The following is a 7,025-nucleotide window of genomic DNA, read 5'->3' as shown; positions in this document are numbered from 1 at the left end:
GGGTTCCCCTGTCTGCTTGCACTTGGTTGTGGCGTCTCTCCTTGGTGAAGTACTCAATTACCTGTTTATTTATCTAGCTAGCCTAGCTCTGGGATTTCGTAGCTATGTCGGATTCAAGCTTCTCGGGATCCAGAGTTTGCGCAGGGAATTTGTGCTCCGCCAAACTAGTTAAACTTAAATACGATCGCCATTCTTTGTGTACAGCATGTAGGGGTCAAGAGTGTTCCCAGGAGAACACATGCAGTGAATGTATGGAATGGAGTCAGGAGTTTTGGCAAACATACAGTTCCCATCAGATAAAGCTGGTTAGGGATAGGGATAGGAAAGCCTTTGCGTAAAGGAAGCTAGGCTATCATCTTCTTCGGTGGTGGCATTGGCGTCACCTCCTCTACCGGCTGTTCCTTCCTACTCTCCTACCCCCTCCTCTACCGCTGCTCTTTCCCCTCTCATATTCCCCCTCTTCTTCACCAGCTTCCCAGTATGTTTTCCCTAAAGCCAAGCCCAGCCTCGAGGCTGATAAATCAGAATTCGTTCTTTTCAGAAATCAAATAGAAGCGCAAATGAACGGTTTCATGGAGTCGGTCTTAAGTTTAGTGCATTCGCACCGTAGTCCGGGCGTTAGCGTCGGTGATGACGTCAGTGTTGGTGATAACAATGTGGTTGTTCGCGATCGCATTTCAGGCGAGTCTGCTCGTTTTTCTGAATCTTTTGAGCAAAGGCAACTGTCCCGCTCGCCTTCTGAGGCTAGAAGACAGTCCGGCGCTGGCGAAAAGGTCAGAAATTATTGCCCACGAGCAGGCCCGTCCTCTAAGGCACAGGAAAGCCTTAGTCCTGGTGGCGGAAGTAGTAAGCTTGACTCGCCTTCGAAGCGTCGAAAAGCTTCAGGGAGACGTGAAAGTGATCCATCGACGCGTCGATCTTCTCGCCATCGCCGACATCGCAGGATGGTGTCCCCAGAAACTTCATCAAGGCGGTCGCAGTCGAAGCGGCACTACCTAAGGTTAAGCTCTTCAGGTGAGAGTAGCAGCAGTTCATCTTCAGTCTCTTCATATTCCAGCTCTTCGGATCCCCCCCCTCCTCGTCATCGCAAGTGGGATCAGACCTCTCGGCCCTTAAAGAGGCATTCTTCGGATAATTCCTGCCCTAGGGTTACTAAACTCTTCAAGAAAAGGACAACCAGCCCTATACCTGGTTGCTCAGCATGGGGATCCTATCAAGAAGATACATTTCAGACGCTTCCTCCCAGGTCCCCTAGTGCAGTCAAGAGGCCTAGCCCTCTCCAGGAAGTTCCGCCGCAAGGGCCCGGCCCTCTTACTCCTCCTCCTGCACACGAAGTGTCTGCGCCTTTGGCTACATCCTTGCCCTCTCAGGAGTCTATTCTGTTGGAAGGGAAGCTAGAAAAGGTAGTCCGCAAAGTCCTTGGTATTCCCGAGGATAGAGAAGTCGTCCCTCCTCAACTCCTGGACGGTCTGGGCACGGAACCGATTCTTTCTGGTGAAGAGGAAGGCCCAGGTGAATCGGGGCCTTCTTCACATTACGCTTCTCTACTCAGCTTTCTGCTGCAGTCTTACCCGCAACATTTTCAGCCGACAGCCCCCTCTTCTCCGACTTCTACGTTGCGTCTGGGAAAACAAGGTCCTGCCACTTCACTTCCCAAGTTGGTACTCTCCACCGCCTCCAAGAAAGCATTAAAAGAGGTAGAGGCGTGGTTGGAAGCTAAGAGGTCCTCGGGTAAGTCGTCGTTTGCGTACCCTCCTTCAAAGCTGTCGAAAAGGAGGCAAAATTATTACAGCACAGGAGCTTCTCCTTCACTGGGATCTGCAATTTCAGCACAGGGGACTTCGGCCCTTGTGGACCCTCAAGACGCATTTCATTCGAGGCAGCCAAGACCTTCTTTTCTGCCCTAGATGTAGAACATTTTTCCAGGAACCTCTTCAAGCTCTTAGAGATTGTTAGCTTTATCGATTGGTCAATGGGAGCTGTTTTCAAACAGGTGGAGCAGGCTAATCTCGCAGAAGACGTCTTGGAAAAAATCACGGGGTTCCTGTCCTGCACCGATATCGCTATCCATGATGCGGCAGGCGAAATTTCCTCCCTCTTCGCCATGGCCACTCTGAAGAAGAGGGAAACTTGGTGCTCGTTCTTGTCTAAGGCTGTGACTTCTTCGCAGAGAACGGCTTTGATGTTCGCACCCTTTGACAAGGAGGGCCTCTTCCCAGAAGCAGTAGTGAAAGACGTCCTGTCAGCCATGGATAAGAGGGCGTCGTCACACATCCTGTCTATGTCTTCCACCAGACCGAGGCCTGCTCCCGCTCCTTTGACCAAGACGGTATCTCCTCTTAACAGGCATCCGTTTCAGTAACTCCAGGTCCAAACCTTACTCAAGGTCCCGCTACAACTCCAGGGTCACAAGTTCTCCTCAAAGCCACAAGGTCGTCATACCAGTAAGTAGGATCCCTGTCCTCCATGTGCCGGTGGGGGCCAGACTCAGCCTCTTTTGGGAGGAATGGAGAGACAGAGGTGCAGATCAGTGGGTGGTGCAAGTGCTCCAGCTAGGCTACCGTCTGATGTTCGCCCAACCTCCTCCTCTCTCCAATTCTCCCATTTTCTTGACAGCATACTCAAGAGGCTCAGTCAAGTTTTCGGCCCTAGAGACAGAAGTCCGGTCTCTCTTAGGGAAAGCGGTCATCGGTAGTGCAGGACGTGTCAACCCCAGGTTTCTACAACCGCCTGTTTGTAGTCCCCAAGTCATCAGGGGGTTGGAGGCCAGTTCTCGACGTAAGTGCTCTCAATATGTACTTAGTGAAAACCAAGTTCTCCATGGAAACGAACCGCTCAGTTCTTCAGGCACTAGCTCGGGGGGATTGGATGGTGACCCTCGACATGGAAGACGCCTACTTCCACATTCCAGTACATCAGGACTCCAGGAGGTATCTTCGCTTTGTTTTCAAGGACAGAGTTTACCAGTTCTGGGCCCTCTGCTTCGGCCTGTTGACAGCCCCGCAAGTGTTCACCAGGATTCTCGCCCCGATAGGTCATTGGCTCCACCTGGAGGGAGTTCGGATCTCCTTGTACCTAGACGACTGGCTACTCCGTTCATCATCAAGGGACCGCTGCATGGAGGACCTTCACAGAACCCTAAGGTTAGCTCGGGACTTGGGGATTCTGATAAACACGGAAAAGTCGAGCTTAGTTCCTTCACAGAGGATTCTTTATTTGGGGATGACTCTGGACAGTCTAGCTTTTCGGGCTTTTCTGTCTCCCAAAAGGGTCTCCTCCTGCCTTCAGACGGTGGAGAAGTTTCTTCTCCTGGACAGTTGCTCCGCCCATCAGTGGATGGCTCTCCTGGGAACTCTGTCGTCAGCGGAGCAATTTGTAAGGTTAGGCCGTCTGCACATGAGACCCTTACAGTTTTTCCTCAGGGACTCTTGGGACAGAAGGACCCAAACGGACTCCACGGTCTTCAACATTCCCCATGACGTCAAGGGGCATCTTCTCTGGTGGAGGTCGCCGGAAAGGCTTTCGGAGGGTCTGGATCTCCTCCCAAGACAACCATCCCTGCAGATGTTTTCAGACGCGTCCAATGTTGGGTGGGGAGCACATCTAGCCAACCTCAGGACGTCAGGAGTTTGGTCGGATGAACAGAAGAAGCTCCACATCAATGTCAAGGAACTGTTGGCCATTCACCTCGCTCTCCAGGAATTTTCGACCCACGTCTCAGGCCAAGCAGTAGCTGTTCACGCCAACAACTCGACGGCTCTAGCCTACATCCGAAACAGGGAGGTACCCATTCCTTCGCCCCTGTTCAAAGCTGCGAGGACCTTCTTCTGTGGGCGGACAGCAACAGGGTGGCCCTGTTCCTCGGTTTGTGCAGGGAAAACTGAACGTCCTGGCGGACCAACTCAGCCGTCGGAACCAGACTCTCCCCCACGGAGTGGACCCTGCACCCACAAGTGTGCCTAGATCTGTGGAATCTGTGGGGCACTCCATAATAGATCTCTTCGCTACCTCCAAGAACCATCGTCTCCCAGTGTTCTGTTCACCAGTTCCAGACCCACTGACTCACTTGGTGGACGCCATGCTCCTAGACTGGACGAACCTGTTTGCCTATGCCTTCCCTCCTTTCGGGCTCATCAGGCAGGTGATAAGCAAAGTGAAATTCCATCAGCAGGTCGAGCTGATCCTCGTTGCCCCGTTCTGGCCAAGGAAGGAGTGGTTCCCGGACCTGCTAGATCTCCTGATAGACTTCCCGAGGCTTCTCCCTCAAAAGAAGTCGCTTCTCAGACAACCCCACCTAATGAAGTTCCACCAGGGATTGTCCACTCTCGCTCTGACAGGCTTCAGACTGTCAGGAAGCTCATCAGAGCCTGAGGTTTTTCAAGAAAGGCTGCAGAGGCTATTGCGAGGTGCAGAAGGGACTCCTCGAGCAAATTATACTAGTCCAAGTGGACAGTCTTCAGGAACTGGTGTAGAAAAAATAGTATCTCCTCTTCTTCGACGTCTATAACTCAACTTGCCGATTTTTTCATTTACTTGAGGGATTCAAGAAAATTGATGCCATCAACCATCAAGGGCTACAGAGCTATGCTGTCCTCCGTCTTCTACCATAGGGGGTTAGACCTATCAAATAACTGAGACTTGTCAGACCTCCTCAAGTCCTTAGACACAGCTAAGGCCCCAAAACCTGCCCTTGCCTGGAATTTAGATGTAGTTTTGAGGTGGTTAATGTCTCCAAGGTACGAACCTTTAGAAGGTCTTTCTCTTAGAGACCTCACTAAGAAATCCCTTTTTCTGGTTACTTTAGCAACGGCAAAGAGGGTTAGTGAAATACAAGCCATTGACAAGGAAGTGGGTTTTTCACAAGGTAGTGCTGTTTGCTCGTTCACCTTGAATTTTCTAGCCAAGAACGAGTCTCCTTCCAACCCGTGGCCTCGGTCCTTTAACATTCAGAACCTCTCCAAAGTGGCTGGCCCTCAAGAATTGGAGGCTTCTTTGTGCCCCGTTAGAGCTATCAAAACTTACTTGGCCAGAACGGCCAGCATCAGAGGATGTTCCTCTAACCTGTGGTGTTCAGTGAAAGATCCAACCAGACCTTTATCCAAGAATGCCCTGGCTTTCTTTGTCAAGGAACTCATCTTAGAGGCGCATAGGCACATCAACGAAGAGGACGCACGCCTAGTCAAGTCTCACATTCACGAAGTGCGCTCAATAGCAACTTCAGTGGCCTCTCGTCATAATAAGTCACTTTCGCAGATCACACAGAGCACCTTCTGGAGGTCGAAGTCGGTGTTTGCATCTCACTACCTTAGGGAGGTTGAAGTTGCGTATCAGGACCTGTTTGCGTTAGGTCCCGTATTGGTAGCAGGCTTGGTTTTAGGGGGAACACACTAGGGGGGTAGGTTCCTTATCTTTCCTTCCCCCTGTGGTTTTATGGTTGCTGAGTTAATGGGAAGCCGGGGGTGCTCAGTTCACCTAGAGTACCCTTCATTCTAGTTGAGCTGCCGAGGGTATAGGGAAGGGGTATATATTTAACTGTTTTTAGGTTAGGCGGTGAGACCCGTTTTTTCAGTCTGGTTGCTTTCCAATTGCTCAGGGCAAGAGCAAAATGAAGTCACCCGTTGTCTCAGTCAGCGGTGTACTTCCCTGACTGCTTGGGTTGTTATGGAGCAGAGTGGCTAGCAGTGCTTACGCCCAAGGCCTCTGCAGGTAATGGAGCTTCAACCAGCAGCAGTACCTCCCTGCAAAAGCCCATCTACCAGGTATGGTGACTCCTGCCCTTTTGTTGGTATGGATCCTTAAGATACCCATGGTTAGAGTTTGTTCCTTTTCTTTTTTTTTTTTTGTGTGTGTAACCTTTCAATAACTGGTATCTCATCCCCTGCCCTTCCACCTTAAATGTGGAATCAGCTTTTACAGTGTTTTGGTAAGTCATTATAATGAAAATGACATTTTTATGATAAAATGATGTTTCATTATACTTACCAAAACACTAACGTAAAGGCCTCCTCCTCCCCGCAGGGGGAGACGTTATCTCAGGTTTTCACTAATTGTGTATACCGAGAATGAAACTGACCTGGGTTTATGGGTATGTCTCTCTGCCACGCTACCCCCACCGGCATCCGGTGGGGTTGGGCTCTCCGCCAATTGTATCAGCGTTCCAAACAAAGTTTGAAAATTTATATCTTGGACGTGTCGATTTTAAAGAGATAAAAGCTTTTACAGTGTTTTGGTAAGTCATTATAATGAAAATGACATTTTTATGATAAAATGATGTTTCATTATACTTACCAAAACACTGTAACGTAAAGGCTTTTACAGTGTTTTGGTAAGTATAATGAAACATCATTTTATCATAAAAATGTCATTTTCTTTTTTTTAGCTAAGCAGTTTTCTCGGAGTTATTCTTGGAAAAGGTAAATGGAAACAGTGCCTACGTATTCAGTGAGTCAGTGCTGACAAAGGCCTGGCGTCAGTCTAGCTTCTCATGGAGACAAGGAGGCATCGTGCCCTGGGTGATGCATTGGCTATGCTACCGGAAGTCGTCTAGTTCCAGTTAGAGTGTGTGTTCATTCGCTTTCATGGGTGTTTCATAGATATAGAAAGTGTGAAGAAGTCATTTTGAGTACAGGTTAGACATTTCGGGATCTAATTTCAGGATTAGATCCCTTTGTGCTCAGATCCGCTTTCCTGGAAGACTCTGTGACTGCCTGTGAGGTGGACTGAAACTTTATTTTCAAAAAATCTGAATGGTTTTTAATATCGTTGTTTAACATGTACTGATTCTTTGCATTAGTTACCATGCTGAATATTTTTTTCCCCATTTATTTTTATTTGTTATGTCTGATGTTTATTGATTTTTGATTTTTCCATTTTTAATTTTGTGCATTTATTTTTCTCTGTCTATTTTTAAAAGTTATATTTTTCCCTTTGTTTCCTCAGATTTATTGAATAGAGGTCAATATGAATGGAGGGGAATGTGACTTATCATGACTACGGTCGTGATTGACTTATTTTGACTCTTTTGT

At 48.7% G+C, this 7,025-nt stretch overlaps 1 protein-coding gene across 4 annotated transcripts in view; it reads left to right on the top strand.

Moving 5' to 3' along the window:
• The window catches only part of LOC136837221 (protein GUCD1), a 147,183-nt gene that overhangs the window by 95,827 nt on the left and 44,331 nt on the right, over nt 1–7,025 (top strand). The window lies entirely within an intron of this gene.

The sequence above is a fragment of the Macrobrachium rosenbergii genome, chromosome 58 (genome assembly GCF_040412425.1).
Source record: "Macrobrachium rosenbergii isolate ZJJX-2024 chromosome 58, ASM4041242v1, whole genome shotgun sequence".
Classification (NCBI taxonomy): Eukaryota; Metazoa; Arthropoda; class Malacostraca; order Decapoda; family Palaemonidae; genus Macrobrachium; species Macrobrachium rosenbergii.
Note: the sequence above shows the minus strand (reverse complement) of the source record. Positions and strands in the feature narration are given on the sequence as shown.